This window comes from Symphalangus syndactylus, chromosome 10, assembly GCF_028878055.3.
Source record: "Symphalangus syndactylus isolate Jambi chromosome 10, NHGRI_mSymSyn1-v2.1_pri, whole genome shotgun sequence".
NCBI lineage: Eukaryota > Metazoa > Chordata > Mammalia > Primates > Hylobatidae > Symphalangus > Symphalangus syndactylus.
The window spans coordinates 5,481,566-5,496,963 of record NC_072432.2 but is presented as its reverse complement, the minus strand read 5'-3'; the positions used below and the strand labels follow the sequence as shown (position 1 = coordinate 5,496,963).

At 46.3% G+C, this 15,398-nt stretch overlaps 1 long non-coding RNA gene across 2 annotated transcripts; it reads left to right on the top strand.

Annotated features, from left to right (window-relative positions):
- The first annotated feature begins 5,691 nt into the window (after window positions 1-5,691).
- LOC134731610 (uncharacterized) lies at window positions 5,692-14,030 on the top strand. 2 transcript variants are annotated; one of them, XR_010114029.1, is made up of 3 exons: window positions 5,707-6,178; window positions 8,603-8,776; window positions 13,560-14,030. It is a non-coding gene; the product is annotated as an uncharacterized lncRNA (long non-coding RNA). The 2 variants fall into 2 exon arrangements; XR_010114028.1 differs by lacking the exon at window positions 13,560-14,030 and having other exon boundaries at window positions 5,692-6,178; window positions 8,603-11,433.
- The last annotated feature ends 1,368 nt before the right edge of the window (window positions 14,031-15,398 follow it).

Sequence of the window (15,398 nt, the reverse complement as noted above, 5' to 3'; positions counted from 1 at the left end):
CAGGGGTCGGAGGGCCTGTCTGGATGGAGGCTCGGGGCAGCTTCAGGGAGGAAGGATCCCTCTGCTCAGTGCCTGTGGGGAGGAACCTCTACCCTCAGCATCCTGCCCACAGTTTCCTCCTTCCGGTGTCCCTTTTCTTTATCCCTGACCTCTCGGAGAAGAGGGGTGTGGTTTCTCAGCTGCTCCACCTTCATCCCCTGAAAGGGCCAGCATGGGCCCAGTGGACACAGGTAAGGCACCATGACCACCTGCGGTGACCTCTCTGTGCCTTCCTGAGGCACCTTTCTAGAGATTAAAAGGGGCTTAATGGCTGTTCCAAAGTGTTGATGGCTGGGAGGAGGGGCCAGAGGAAGAGGGAGTGGTGAGGTTTGGCCAGCCCTGGGTTTTCTGGGCTCTAGGGACAGCGTGTTGGAGGCTCAATGACAGTTTTGGGGACAGCAGGGTGGAGGTTCAGGGACAGCTTCAGGGACAGCAGGGTGGAGGCTCAGGGGCAGCTTCAGGGACAGCAGGGTGGAGGCTCAGGGACAGTTCCTGGGAGGCCAGAGCCCTCATTCCTCCTTGTCCTCATCCTCCCATCTGCTCCAGGAAACTGAGAGCTGAGGCTGGAGCTCCCAGACAGTCAGTGCTGGAAGTGACCATCCAGCAGTGATGGTGGCCTGTGAAGGGTCCTGCTTCTGTCCTCAGCCTCTCATGGGGTGGGCTTGGGGAGGAGCTGTGGTCTGGAGAGAGCGGCAGATGGAGCAGAATGTGCCTGCATTTGTTTCCTAGGGCTGCCGTAACAAAGTGCCACAAAATGGGTAGCTTAGAACCACAGAAATTTGTTGTTTCACAGTTCCAAAGTCCAGAAGTTGGAAATAAAGATGTTGGCAGTGTTCCCGACTACATGTTCTTGGGCTCCCATGAAACAGACATTGATACAAGGCCAAGCAAGCTTCCCAGACAAGGCTTTATTAAGTCTTATGCCCCTAAAGGTTGGGCAGAAAAGAGACATATTAAGTCTTATGCCCTAAAGGTTGGCCAGGAGGAAGGATTCTTGGCTGGCTCCCCAAGGGGAATGCATTGTGGTGTCTTAAGGAGGGTGACATGCATAATTTATGAGTTAGGTGAGTGTCATTACACGTATGGGGTGGAGTGAAGGGTGCTCAGATGCAGTAAAGAATCATGTTAACACATATGTTGTGTGATCAGAAAATAGCTGAAAAGCCCATACCTGGGTGGGGACTTTAGTATTATAATGAGGCCACGGGTAAGGATCAGTCATTCTCCTGGCCTCGTGCACAAGTGGGTGATAGAGTCAACTCCCTTGAGTAGGACTTACAGCCAGATGCTGCTTATCTTAGTTTATTTCAGACAGTTGGCAAGGTCTGGCCAGCGAGTATGGCACCCGGAGGGTGGTGCTGCAAGGTGTGGTGGTCAGCAGGCACGTATGGAACAACACGTTAGTGGGGGTGGGCTGAGTCCCATTTCTACTCTGTCTCAGCAGGGCCATGCTCCCTCTGAAGGCACTAGGGAAGGATCCGTTTTGGGCCTCTCTTCAGCTTCTGTTAGTTTCTTGGCTTGTGACAGCAAAACTCCTTTTTTTTTTTAAGATGGCATCTTGGTCTGTCGCTGAGCCTGAAGTGCAGTGGCGTGATCTCAGCTCTCTGCAACCTCTGCCTCCCCGGTTCAAGTGATTCTCCTGCCTCCACCTCCCAAGTAGCTGGGATTACAGGCGTGAGCCACCACACCCAGCTAATTTTTGTATTTTTAGTAGATACAGGGTTTTGCCATGTTGGCCAGGCTGGTCTCAAATTCCTGGCCTCAAGTGATTGCCTGCCTCCCCTTCCCGAAGTGCTGAGATTACAGACATGAGCTACTGCACCCGGGCATGTCATCTGTAGATCTTTTTTGGTGAGGTGTCTATCTTTTAATTGGGTTGTTTTTCTTTTTGTTATTAGAATTTGTTTGTATATTTTGCACACAAGTCTTTTTCAGGTTTGTTTTTTAAATATTTTCTCTCAGTCTGTGGCTTGTTTTTTGATTCTCTTAATGGGGTATTTCACAGAGTAGTCATTTTAAATTTTAATAAAGTCCACATTATCATTTTTTTATTTTATGAACTGGCTTTTGGTATTGTATCTAAAGACTCAGCACCAATCCAAAGTCACATGGATTTTCTTCTATAACTTTTACAATTGTATATTTGAAAATTTAAGTCTACAGACATATCTTGAGTGATTTTTTAGGGGTGAGTTATGAAGTTTGTATCTACGTTCACTTTTTTCCCTATGGTTTCCAATTGTTCTGTCGCCGTCTGTGGAACAGACTTTTCTTTCCCCATTGAATATTTTTGCCCCTTTGACAAAAGCAGTTGACTACATTTATTTGGGTCTTTTGGGTTCTGTATTCTATTCTGTTTATCTATTTGTCCATTCCTTCACCAATATCACTCTCTTCATTACTTTAGCTTTGTGGTAAAGCTAACGGTAATGAGTGTATTGCTCCTAAACAAGGAGTATCTGCATTTATTTATATATTTTTTATTCTTCCCAACCATGATCCAAGGTTTTCTGAATGCATATTTAGATGTATTGTGTTACATTTATGCTTAATAAATTCAATTTTGGGGGTGCTATTGTAAATGGTATTTTTTTTAATTTCAAGTTCAAATTATTCCTATACATTATTGCTGATTGAAAGAAAGTCAGGCAGTGCATGGTGGCTCATGCATGTAATCCTAGCACTTTGGGAGGCTGAGTTGGGAGGATCACTTGAGCTTGGGAGTTCTAGACCAGCCTGGGCAATATAGTGAGACCCACACCCAATAAAAAATAAAATAAAATAATTAAAATAAATAAATAAAAGAAAATCAGGTGGGCATGAGCACGGTGGTTCACACCTGTAATCTCAGTGCTTTGGGAGGCTGAGGTTGGACAATCTCTTGAACCTGGGAGCTGGAAGCTGAACCCAGGAGCTGTGATTATGCCACTGTCCTCAAGCCTGGGTAACAGAACGAGACCCAGTCTCTTAAAAAGAAAAGAAAGACAATCAATTTAGTTTTGTCTACTAGCTGTCTTCTTTTTCTTTTTCTTTTTTTTTTTTTTTGAGAAGGAGTCTCGCTCTGTTGCCTAGGCTGGAGTGCAGTGGCACAATATCAGCTCACTGCAACCTCCGCCTCCCGGGTTCAAGCGATTCTCCTGCCTCAGCCTCCAGAGTAGCTTGGATTACAGGCACGCGCCATCATGCCTGCTAATTTTTGTATTTTTAGTAGAGACGAGGGTTCACCACGTTGGCCAGTCTGGTCTCGAACTCCTGACCTCAAGTGATCCACCCGCCTCAGCCTCTGAAAGTGCTGGGATTACAGGCGTGAACTGGCCATCTTCTTTGACGACTATCTCAATGCGTTCCAGTCAAGGCATAGGATGGCGGGCTCCATTTCAGTCGAAATTTCCAAAATATCGGCCTGGAAAAATCCGAGACGCTGAGTTTTAGAGATTCTACAGAGCTGCCGCGAGGGGGCGCCCGGCCCTGCCAAACTCGGAGGGCTGCGCGCGCGAACCGTGTCCCAACCGCACGGTGGAGTCCTGGGGCGTCCACTGTGAGGACAGAGCTTCCTCTCAGCACCCACCCAGGAGGGGCCGGGGCTTCGGGACACCTGGGGACACCTGGGGCCACGTCCGCTGTGAGGACAGGGAGACGCTCCGGGACACCTGGGGCCGCCGAGGAGAAAGTGAGAAAAAGGTTTCCTGCCCCCGCTGTGAGTGCAGCGGAGTGAGCGCGGCGCATTTCCCGCCTGGCCATTTGTACCCGCACTTCACTTTGTACGAGCGTCCCTTCGTGGAGGCTTGGGCGGCTCACCCCCAGCACAGGACAAGATGCCGGTTACGGATGCGATTTTGTTTCTGGGGAGAGACCTTGGTCTCGGGAGAAGAGGAGGAAGGTGGAGACGCCCTTGTGCTGTCGGGCGGTCGGGATGCTGGGGACTGGCATGGACCACAGCCTGAGGCCGAGGAAACACACGCCCCCTGATCAGTGCTCATGGTTTTTTTTTTTTTTTTTTTTTTTTTTTTTTTTTTGAGACAGAGTTTCGCTTCGGTTTTCCAGGCTGGAGTGCAATGGCGCGATCTCGGCTCACTGCAACCTCCGCCTCCCAGGTTCAAGCGATTCTCCTGCCTCAGCCTCCCGAGTAGCTGGAATTACAGGGACCCGCCATGACGCCCAGCTAATTTTTTCTATTTTTAGTAGAGACGAGTTTCAGTATGTTGGTCAGGCTGGTCTCGAACTCCTGACCTCAGGCAATGCACACGCCTTAGCCTCCCAAAGTGCTGGGATTACAGGCGTGAGCCATCTCGCCTGGCCAGTGCTTGGTGTTTTAAGGCTTATTTGTTAACGTAGTGGAAACAACACAGGAAAATGGAAAAGTAGCACATTATCATGCTCACGGCACAGCACTCCATTCTGGGCGACAGAGCGAGACCATTTTTAAGAATAAAAAGAAAAGAAAGAAAATAAATAGAGTTTTGTCTACTGGCCATCTTTTTTTTCTTTTTCTTTTTTTTTTTTTTTTTTGAGACAGTGTCTTGCTCTGTCGCCCAGGCCAGAGGGCAGTGGTGCAATCTTGGCTCACTGCAACCTCTGCCTCCCGGGTTTAAGCAATTCTCCTGCCTCAGCCTCCTGAGTAGCTAGGATTACAGGCGCCCACCACCACATCTGGCTAATTTTTGTATTTTTAGTAGGGATGGGGTTTCCTCATGTGGGCCAGGCTGGTCTCAAACTCCTGACCTCAGGTGATCCACCCGTCTCTGCCTCCCAAAGTGCTGGGGTTACAGGCGTGAGCCACCACGCCCAGCCTTTTTTCGGTTTGTTTTGTTTTGTTTTAAGAGAGAAGGTCTTGCTGTATCACCCAGGCTGGAGTGCAGTGGTATGATCATAGCTCACTGCAGCCTCGGTCTCCTGGGCTCTAGCAATCCTCCGGCCTCAGCCTCCCAAGTAATTAGGAGTATAGGCACCAGCCACCATGCACAGCTAATTTAAAAAAAAAAAAAATTGGCCGGGCACGGTGGTTCATGCCTGTAATCCCAGGCGTGAATGACTTTGGGAGGCCTTGGTGGAGGGATCACCTGAGGTCAGGAGTTTGAGACCAGCCTGGTCAACATGGCAAAACCCGGTCTCTACTAGAAATACAAAAATTAGCCATGCATGGTGGCGCGTTCCTGTAATCCCAGCTACTCGGGAGGCTGAGGCAGGGGAATTGTTTGAACCCTGGAGGTGGAGGTTGCAGTGAGCCAAGACTGTGCCATTGCACTCCAGCCTGGGCAATAAGAGTGAAACTCCGTCTCAAAACAAAAAAAAACAAAAAAACCACAAAATTTTGGCGTGGACAACAGGATCTTTATGTCGCTCAGGTTTGTCTTGAACTCCTGGGCTCAAGTGATCCTTACACCTCAGCCTCCCACAGTACTGGGATTACAGGCGTGAGCCACTGCACCTAGCCTGGAGTCTCTTAACTTCCTTCTCCCTTCCCCTTTTTTCCTTCTTCTTTCCTTCTTTCTATTTTTTTCTTTTTCTTTTTTTTTGATATTGAGTCTCGCTCTGTCGCCAGGCTGGAGTGCAGTGGCACGATCATGGCTCACTGCAACCTCGGCCTCCCGGGTTCAAGGGATTCTCCTGCCTCAGCCTCCAGAGTAGCTGAGACTACAGGCCTGTGCCACCACGCCCAGATTTTTGTATTTTTAGTAGAGATGGGGTTTTACCATGTTGGCCAGAATGGTCTCGATTTCCTGACCTCAAGTGATCCGCCCGACTCGGCCTCCCAAAGTGCTGGGATTACAGGCGTGGACTGGCCATCTTCTTTGATTGCTATCTCCATGCGTTCCGGTCAAGGCACGGGATGGTGGTCTCCAGTTCAGTTGAAATTTCCAAAATCAAGGCCTGGAAAAAATCAAGGCGCTGATTTCCAGAGATTCCCCAGAACTGCCGCGAGGGGGCGCCCGGCGCTGCCAAACCCGGAGGGCCGCGCGCGCCAACCGTGTCCAATCCGCACGGCGGCGTCCTGGGGAGTCCACTGTGAGGACGGAGCTTCCTCTCCTCAGGACCCACCCAGGAGGGGCCGGGACTTGGGACACCTGGGGCCGCGTCCGCTGTGAGGACAGGGAGACTCTGCTGCAGCTCCGGGACACCTGGGGCCGCCGAGGCGAAGGTGAGGAAAAGGCTTCCTGCCCCCGCTGTGAGTGCAGCGGAGCGAGCGCGGCCGCGTTTCCCGTCGGGCTGTTTGTACCTGGACTTCACTTCGTGCGAGCGTCCCTTCGTGGCGGCTTGGGCGGGTCACCCCCAGTGCAGGACAAGATGCCGGTTACGAATGCGAGTTTGTTTCTGGGGGGAGACCCTGGTACCGGGACAGGAGGAGGAACGCGGAGACGCCCTCGGGCGGTCGGGATGTTGGGGACTGGCAGGCGCCACAGCCTGAGGTCGAGGAAGCAGGCGCCCCCTGATCAGTGCTCATTTTTCGTTTTTTTTTTTTTTTTTTTTTTTTTTTTTGAGACGGACTTTCGCTCTTGTTTCCCAGGTTGGAGTGCAATGGCGCGATCTCGGCTCACTGCAACCTCCGCCTCCCGGGTTCAAGCGATTCTCCTGCCTCAGCCTCCTGAGTAGCTGGGAATACAGGTGTGCACCAGGATGCCTGCTAATTTTGTATTTTTAGTAGAGATGGGGTTTCACCATGTTGGTCAGGCTGATCTCTAACTCCTGACCTCAAGTGATCCACCCGCCTCTGCCTCCCAAATTATTGGGATTATAGGTGGGAGCCACTGCACCCAGCCATTACATCTTTATTTATTGATTTTTTTTTTTTTTTTTAAGAGGGAATGTCTTGCTCTGTCACTCAGGCTGGAGTGCAGTGGTGTGATCATGGCTCACTGCAGCCTTAACCTCCTGGGCTCCAGCAATCCTCCTGCCTCAGCCTCCCAAGTAGCTTGGACTATAGGCACCAGCCACCACGCACTGCTAATTTAAGCAGGATCTTTACATCGGTCAGGTTTGTCTTGAACTCCTGGGCTCAAGTGATCCTTACACGTCAGCCTCCCAAAGTGCTGGGATTACAGGCATGAGCCACTGCACCCAGCCTAAGGTCTCCCCCACTTTTTTTTTTTTTTTTTGAGACAGATTTTCACTCTTTTTTCCCATGCTGGAGTGCAATGGTGAGATCTCGGCTCACTGCAACCTCTGACTCCTGGGTTCAAACGATTCTTCTGCCTCAGCCTCCCAAGTAGCTAGGATTACAGGCATGTGGCTAATTTTATATTTTTAGTAGAGATAGGGTTTCACCACATTGGTCAGACTTGTCTAGAACTCCTGACCTCGGGTGATCCCCCTGCCTCAGCCTCCCCAAAGTGCTGGGGATTACAGGTGTGAACTACTGTGCCCGGCCCTGTGGTATTTTTCTTTTTTCTTTTTCTTTTTTTTTTGAGATGCGGTCTCACTCTGTTGCCCAGGCTAGGGTGTAGTGGTGTGATCTCCGCTCACTGCAACCTCCCCTTCCTGGACTCAAGCAATTCTCCTGCCTCAGCCTCCGAAGTAGCTGGGACTACAAGTGTGTTCCATGATGCCTGGGTAATTTTTTGTGTGTTTTTAGTAGAGGTGGGGTTTCACCATGTTGGCAAGGCTTACTCCTTACCTCAAGTGATCTGCCCGCCTTGTCCTCCCAAAGTGTTGGGATTACAGGTGTGAGCCGCTACGCCCTGCCCTTGGGGTCCTTTTTTAATGGGGATCTCTAAGGGTCACTCCAAGCTTTTCTATGCTAATCGGTGTATTTAAATTTTCCTTATTTTAGAGTCCATTTTGTTAATGTGTATTTTTACTAGGAAATCACCCATTTTCTCTTGGTTTCCAGTTTGATTCAATAAGTTTCTCCTTTTTTTTATTTTTTTATTTTTTGAGACGGGGTTTTGCTCTGTCTCCCATGCTGGAGTGCAGTGCTGCAGTGGAGATCTCGGCTGACTGCAGCCTCCGCCTCCTGTGTTCAAGCAATTCGTCCTCAGCCTCTTGAGTAGCTGGGATTACAGGTCTGCACCACCATGCCCAGCTGATTATTGAATTTTTAGTAGAGACTGGGTTTCGCCGTGTTGGCCATGCCATTCTCAAACTCCTGACCTCAGCTGATCCACCCGCCTCCGCCTCCCAAAGTACTGTGATTACAGGCATGAGCCATGTGCCTGGCCAATAAGTTTCTCTTATTTGACTTCTAATTTATCTCTTTCTAGTTTTCAACAGAATTCTTAATCCTATGTATTTGTGCTATTTGTTTCCATCAATAATATTTTTAAAATATACTTCTTAGTTTATCTTGTTTTCAATTGAGGGAATTGTTATATTAAACAATTTCTTATGACCCAATGACAAGCTTTAATTATTTTAAAATAATTCCTGCTTAATGCAACACCTTTTGCAGGAACCAGCTGTCAGTGGTATTTGTTACTGACCAGAGTTTCTTGGCTCTCTGGTAATAGAAATTGACATGAAGATGAGCAAGTTTCCCAGACAAAGCTTTTATTTAGGTGTTTTGTTTGGCTTGGTTAAATTTATTTCACAAAGCTTTTATTTTTGTGTTTTATATTCAAACACAAAGGACGCAGCAGAAGAGAGAGAATTCTCTGGCTCCCTGAAGAGTCAGGAGGAGAGTGTTTCTAAGGTCTGGCCCGATTGCCCAGGCTGGAGTGCTCTGGCACCTTCTCGGCTCACTGCATCCTCCTGGGCTTAAGCCATCCTCCCACTTCAGCCTCCCGAGTAGCTGGGACTACAGGTATATACAATCGTGCTCAGCTAATTTTTGTATTTTTTTTGTAGAGACGAGGTTTTGCCATGTTGCCCAGGCTGGCCTCAGACCCGCCCAAAGTGCTGGGATTACAAGCATGAACCACCATGCCCAGCCCAGTGTGTTCTTATTAAATTTCAGTAATTAGTCGTGCCATTTGTCTTTTGTTCAACACTGAGATTTCATTTTTCTTTCCTAATTGTCTCATACATGGACTTTGGTTCCATTAAACTATTATTTCCTTGATCTACAAATTGCGGGTGATTCTTGCAGATTAGCTAAGAAATAATTATGTTTTGTTTTTAGAAAAACCACATTATTAACTTTACTACTGTTAGATACCACAACTGCTGTGACTTTAAGGACTTTGCTGGACAATGTCTTAGACGATTTGCTAAGGGTCGACATTGGGTGAATGGCTTGAGGGAACATGCATTAAATACTCGAGACACCCAGGAGGCTGCTGTGTCCGCTTAAGAGAGAGCATATGAGACTGCAGGCCATTGGGGTTGAATGCCTTGGAAAGGGCAGTATGCAGGGGCACACAGTGTGTGGAGGTCATGGTCAGTCCTGCTGTCCTTGTTCTAAGGCCAGTGGGAACCCATTGTAAAAGTTAAATCAGAGAGTGACATTATGAACCTTCGGTTTGAAAATGAGAATTTTGCCATTATAAAGTTGAGATCACCAGTTGTGGGCAGGTGGATTGTGCTCTTTCTGGTGGGTTGCACTGAGGAGAGCAAACATTGGGCTGAGGTGTTTCCGCTGGGAACGCAGGGTCTGCATCTGCTCAGGAGGAAACATGAGGCAGACCCAGCTTGGAGTTATCTGCCAAAGTTGTGAAACTGAGGGACAGCTCAGGAACATTCCAGAAAAAGGAAAACCCAATCCAAATGGAAAGAGACACTTTCTCCCAGTTGGGGCAGGCAGTGAAGTGAAATGGGTCTGTGGATTGGATTGTCAGGTAGAGAACTTGTATTTCCTGATTTGGGGGTTATGTGGTGGTTAGCTGGGAGGCTGTCTTTGCTTTGGTAAAATACACTGGAGTGTTTTGTGTGGAGTTGCTGTAACTGCTGAGGAATCTAAGAGAAGGGATAAGTTACACTTTACACTGCTATTGCAAGATTCCTAGAAGTATGAAATTACTGTAAATTATAAACAACCACAGTAATACCATGTCAGTAAAGCAGAGACGACATGAAACTTCACTATAGAGGCCAAACCCAGTCCAAATTCAGGTCAGTGGAAGCTGTGTACCAAGCACCCCGGTGAGAGTCTGGATGCTGTATCCATATTGTGGCTGAAATATCAGTATTGAGGATGTCACATTAGTCTTAGGGGAATATCAGTATTGAGGATGTCACATTAGTCTTAGGGGTGTGATAGCAGTATTGTGGGTGTCGTATCTGTATTGTGTGTGTCATATCAGTATTGCAGGTGTCCCATCAGTCTTACGAGTGTCATATCAGTCTTACGAGTGTCATATCAGCCTTACAGGTGTCATATCAGTATTATGGGTATCATATGAGTCTTAGGAGGGTCATGAATTTTGTGGGCTTCACATCAGTCTTATGGGTGTCACAGCAGTCTTGTGGGTGTCATATCAGTATTACGATATGCCTTGATATGTTATACCAGTATGATACCTCTTCTGAAAACACCTTCACAGACATACCCACACATAGTGCTTTAACAGCTCTCTGTGTATCCCTTAATCTAGTAAAGTTGACACCTAAAATTAACCATCACAGTAATTATGCCTGATTCATGGCTAAAATTTTAGAATTTTTAAAAATTTTAGAATGAAAGCTGGGCACCATAGCCAGACACCGTCCCTACAGAAATATTAAAAAGTTAACTGGTTGTGCTTGCACGCATATGTAGTTCCAGTTACTCTAGAGGCTGAGGTGGGAGGATCTTTTGAGCCCAGGAGATTGATGCTGAAGAGCTAGGATTGTGGCACTGCATTCCAGCCTGGGTGACAGTGTGAGGCTCTCTGAAAAAACAATCAACAGTAATAATATTCTTTGGAATACATTTAACCAAGGTACAAGACTTGTACATGAGGCTGGGCATGGTGGCTCATGCCTGTAATCCCAGCACTTTGGGAGGCCAAGGCGGGTGGATCCACGAGATCAGGAGATCAATACCATCCTGGCTAACATAGTGAAACCCCGTCTGTACTAAAAATACAAAACATTAGCTGGGCATGGTGGCATGCGCATGTAATCCTAGCTACTTGGGAGGCTGAGGCTGGAGAATTGCTTGAACCTGGGAGGCAGAGGTTGCAGTGAGCTGAGATCTCACCACTGCAGTCCACCCTGGGTGACAGAGTGAGACTCTGTTTCTGGAAAAAACAAACAAACAAAAAACAACAAAATAACTTGTGCATGGAAAATTTCAAAACATTGCTGAAGTAAATTCAAGAAAGCTTACAGAAATTTAAAGACACCTCATATTCATAAACTAGAAGACTTAATAATTCTTAAGGTGGCAGTACTACACAAAGCCATCTACAGATTCTTTGTGATTCCTGTTACAATCCCAGCGTCCTTTTGGCAGAAATCAACAGGCTGATCTTGTCATTTATATGAAATTTCAAGGGATGCAGAATAGCCAAAATAGTATCAAAAAAAAAAAAAAAACAACTCAGAGGCTCACATTTCCAAATTTCAAATCTTTCTACAAGGCAACAGTAATAAAATCAACATGATTCTGGTACAATCAATTGAGTAAATCAATGGAACTGAATTTTGAGTTCAGAAGTAAACCCATATTTCTATGAGCAATTGCTTCATTTTTATTTTTTTGAGACAGGGTCTGACTCTGTCTCCCAGGCTGGAGTGCTGTGGCACGATCATGGCTCACTGCAGCCTCTGTCTCCGGGGCTCAAGTGATCCTCCCGCCTCAGCCTCCAAGTAGCTGGGACTACAGGTGTGCACCACCACATCTGGCTAATTTTTTGATTTTTTGTACAGGTAGGGTCTTGCTGTCCTGCCCAAGCTGGCCTCAAACTCCTGTTCTCAAGTGATATTCCTCTCTTGGCCTCCCAAAGCATTGGGATTACAGGTGTCAGCTACCATGTTCAGCCTGTTGACTTTTTAAAATGTAATTTCTCTTTCTTTCTTTTTCAGGGCATGGTTTTGCCCTGTTGGCCAGGTTGGAGTGCAGTGGTGCGAACGTGGCTTATTGCAGCCTCCTCTGTCACCCGAGTAACTAGGACTACAGATACGCACCATCACACCTAGCTAATTTTTAAGTTATTTGTAGAGAGAGTGTTTTCCTGTGTTGGCCAGACTGGCCTGAAACTCCTGGGTTCAAAAGATATTCCTACCTCAGCATCTCAAAGTGCTGGTATTACAGATGTGAGCCACCACCCCCAGCCTGGAATGGTTTTCATAATTATATTCTCATGTTGTTTGTTGTTAGTGTCTGGAAATACAGCAGATTACTGTGTATTGACATTTTGTGTTGTAATTTTGTGTTGTAGTTTACTAGTTTTAATAATGTTTTGGGGGTTCGTCATGATATTTCTGTACATAAGATAGCTCATGTGATCTGTGAGTAGCCATTTTTATTGCTTCCTAACACATATAAGTGCTCTTTACTTCTTTTTCTCTCCTATTTGTTGTGGATGGAACTTCCCATACAGTGTTGAATACGGTGATGAAAATGAGCATTGGTGCCTTGGTCCTGATCTTAGGAGTAAAGCACTGGGCCCTAACAATGGAGTTGGTGCTGAAGTCCTATTGAGGTGTTTGGAAAATTCCTATCCCTGGTTTGTTGGGTGTTTTTGTGATGAAATGGTGTTGACTTTGTTTAAAGTACTTCCTGCATCTGTGGAAATTAGTATGTGGGTTTCTTCTTTATTCTGTGTATTTGATGTTCCTTTGCAGTGATGGCTTTAGTATGCCAAACCAGCTTGATTTTCTGAGAAAAGGATGTAGTGATCATGTTGTGTAATCCTCAAAGTACGTGCTAGTATGAAATTACAGTTATTTTCTTGAGCATTATTATTATTATTTTTAAAATTTTTTTGAGACAGAGTCTCACTCTTGTCACCCATGCTGGAGTGCAATGGCATGATCTCAGCTCACTGCAACCTCTGGCTCCCAGGTTCAAGCGATTCTCAGCCACCTGAGTAGCTAGGATTACAGGCTTCCGCCACCACGCCTGGCTAATTTTTGTATTTTTAGTAGAGACAGGGTTTCACCATGTTGGCCAGGCTGGTCTCAAACTCCTGGCCTCAGGTGATCTGTCCGCCTTGGTCTCCCAAAGTGCTGGGATTTCAGGTGTGAGCCACCGTACCCGGCCTCTTGAGCATTATTAATTGAATAATTATACTAGACATTGATCTGTACCTTTCTGTTCTTGTGATGTCAAGTCCTAGTATGGTTTAGTATTAAATTGGGGATGGGATTGGGTATGGGTTGGTTTACTATTCAATGTATTAAGTGTTAGAAGTTTAGGGGAAAAAAATTAGCAGAAAGAAAACATACCTGAGGAATTGCAGGGAAGAGTATGATGAGGTCTGGGTCAAAGTCAGGGTTTAGGGTTAGCAAGAGAGTGCCTGTAGCCTTTGCCAACAGTAAATATCAGTCCTTTTCTTGAGAGAGGTTCTCGCTCTGTTGCCCAGGGTGGAGTGCAGTGGCACAGTCTTGGCTTATAGCAATCTCTGGCTCCAGGGTTCAAACAATTTTTAGGCCTCAGTCTTCCAAGTAGCTGGGAACACAGGCGTGTGCCAACATGCCCAACTATTTTTTTTTTTTTTTAGTGGAAATAGGGGTTTCCCCATGTTGACCAAGCTGGTCTCAAGCTTCTGGCCTCAAGTGATCCACTCACTTCGGCCTCCCAAAGTGCTGCGATTATAGGCAGGAGCCACCACTCCCAGCCTGCATACAGGTAGGCAAAGATTTTTTAATATTCTTTTAATTGGCACTTTCTTCAGTATTAGTCAGTGTAAGCAACTTTTCATTTATTTCTTAGTTTAGAGTTCTTTGGGTCACAAATCAGATGACGTTTCAGTGTGTGTAGGGGTATGCATATGTGACTGTGCTGATGTGTATGTGTGAGAGGAAGTGCAAACATAAGTATGACAGAATGAATATGCACACCTCTGTTCTTGTGTGCCTAGTGTGTTAGAGTTTGCTTAAGTTTGATTTAGCGTTGGGGTGATGGTTAGGTTTAGCTTATGGAGAAGGGTTAGATGGTTAGTATTAGGGTTAAGGGTTAGGGTGAGGGTTAGGGTGAGGGTTAGGGTTGGGGGTTAGTATTGGGGTTGGGGTTAGGGTTTTAGGGTTAGGGTTAGGGGTTAAGGGTTAGGGTTAAGGGTAGGGTTGGGGGTTGGGGTCAGTGGTTAGGGGTCATGGTTAAGGGTTAAGGGTTGGGGTTAGGGTTAGGGTAAGGTTTAGGGCTGAGGCTAGGTCTAGGGTTAGGGTTTGGGGTTAGGGTTAGGGCTAGGGCTAGGGCTTTGAATAAACTTATATGGTAGCCAAGTTGTGGTTACAGTGGGCCTTGGGTGAGACCAAGTTCTATGCCTACTTCCAGTGTGAACCAGCAGAGTCTCAGTGGTGGTGGCCTCAGGGGTGCTTATGTTACTCCAACTGCAGCTCCAGATGCCTCAGCACAGAAACAGAGACTGCTGGTTTCAGAGAAATAAAGGGAAGAGAACAAGAATCTCTACTTGATAAATCAAGAGAATTTTTCTTGATGTTAATCCAAGGCCACCAAAGCAGTACCTCTACATGTTTGCTACTGTGTTATTGGGCTTGGGACCTAAGTCTCTGAATACCTGGAATGTTTTCCTAAAAATAATGGGCACAAACAAGCCCAGACTGTGAAGACTACGATAAAGACTGAACTCTTCAATGCCCAGATTTAGGTGAACATCTACAAGTATCAAGGCCATCCAGGAAAACATGACCTCACCAAACAAGCTAAATAAGGCACCAGGGGCAAATCCTGGAAAAATAGAGATATGTGACCTTTCATACAGGAAATCCAAAATAGCTGGTTGAGGTAATTCAAAGAAATTCAATATAACACAGAAGGAATTCAAAATTCTATCAGATAAATTTAACAATGAGATTGAAATAAAAAGAAGAAAGCAGAAATTCTGAAGTTAAAATCCAATTATCATAGTGAAGAATGCATCAGAGTTACTTAAAAAATTGATCAAGGAGAAGATACATTTAGTGACTTGAAGTCAGACTATTTGAAAAGACAGAGGGGACAAAAAAGAATAAAAAATAAAGCATGCTTACAGAATCTAAAAAATAGCCTCAAAATAGGAATCTAAGAGTTATTGGCCTTAAAGAGGTGGTAGAAAAAGAGATAAGAGTTAAACATTTATTGGCCTGGTGCAGTGGCTCGTGCCTGTAATCCCAGCACTTTGGGAGGCCAAGGCGGGTGGATCACAAGGTCAGGAGACCAAGACCATCCTGGCTAACATGGTGAAATCCCGTCTCTACTAAAAATACAAAAAGAAATTAGCTGGGCGTGGTGGTGGGTGCCTGTAGTCCCAGCTCCTTGGGATGCTGAGGCAGGAGAATGGCGTGAACCCGGGAGGCGGAGCTTGCAGTGAGCCAAGATCACACCATTGCACTCCAGCCTG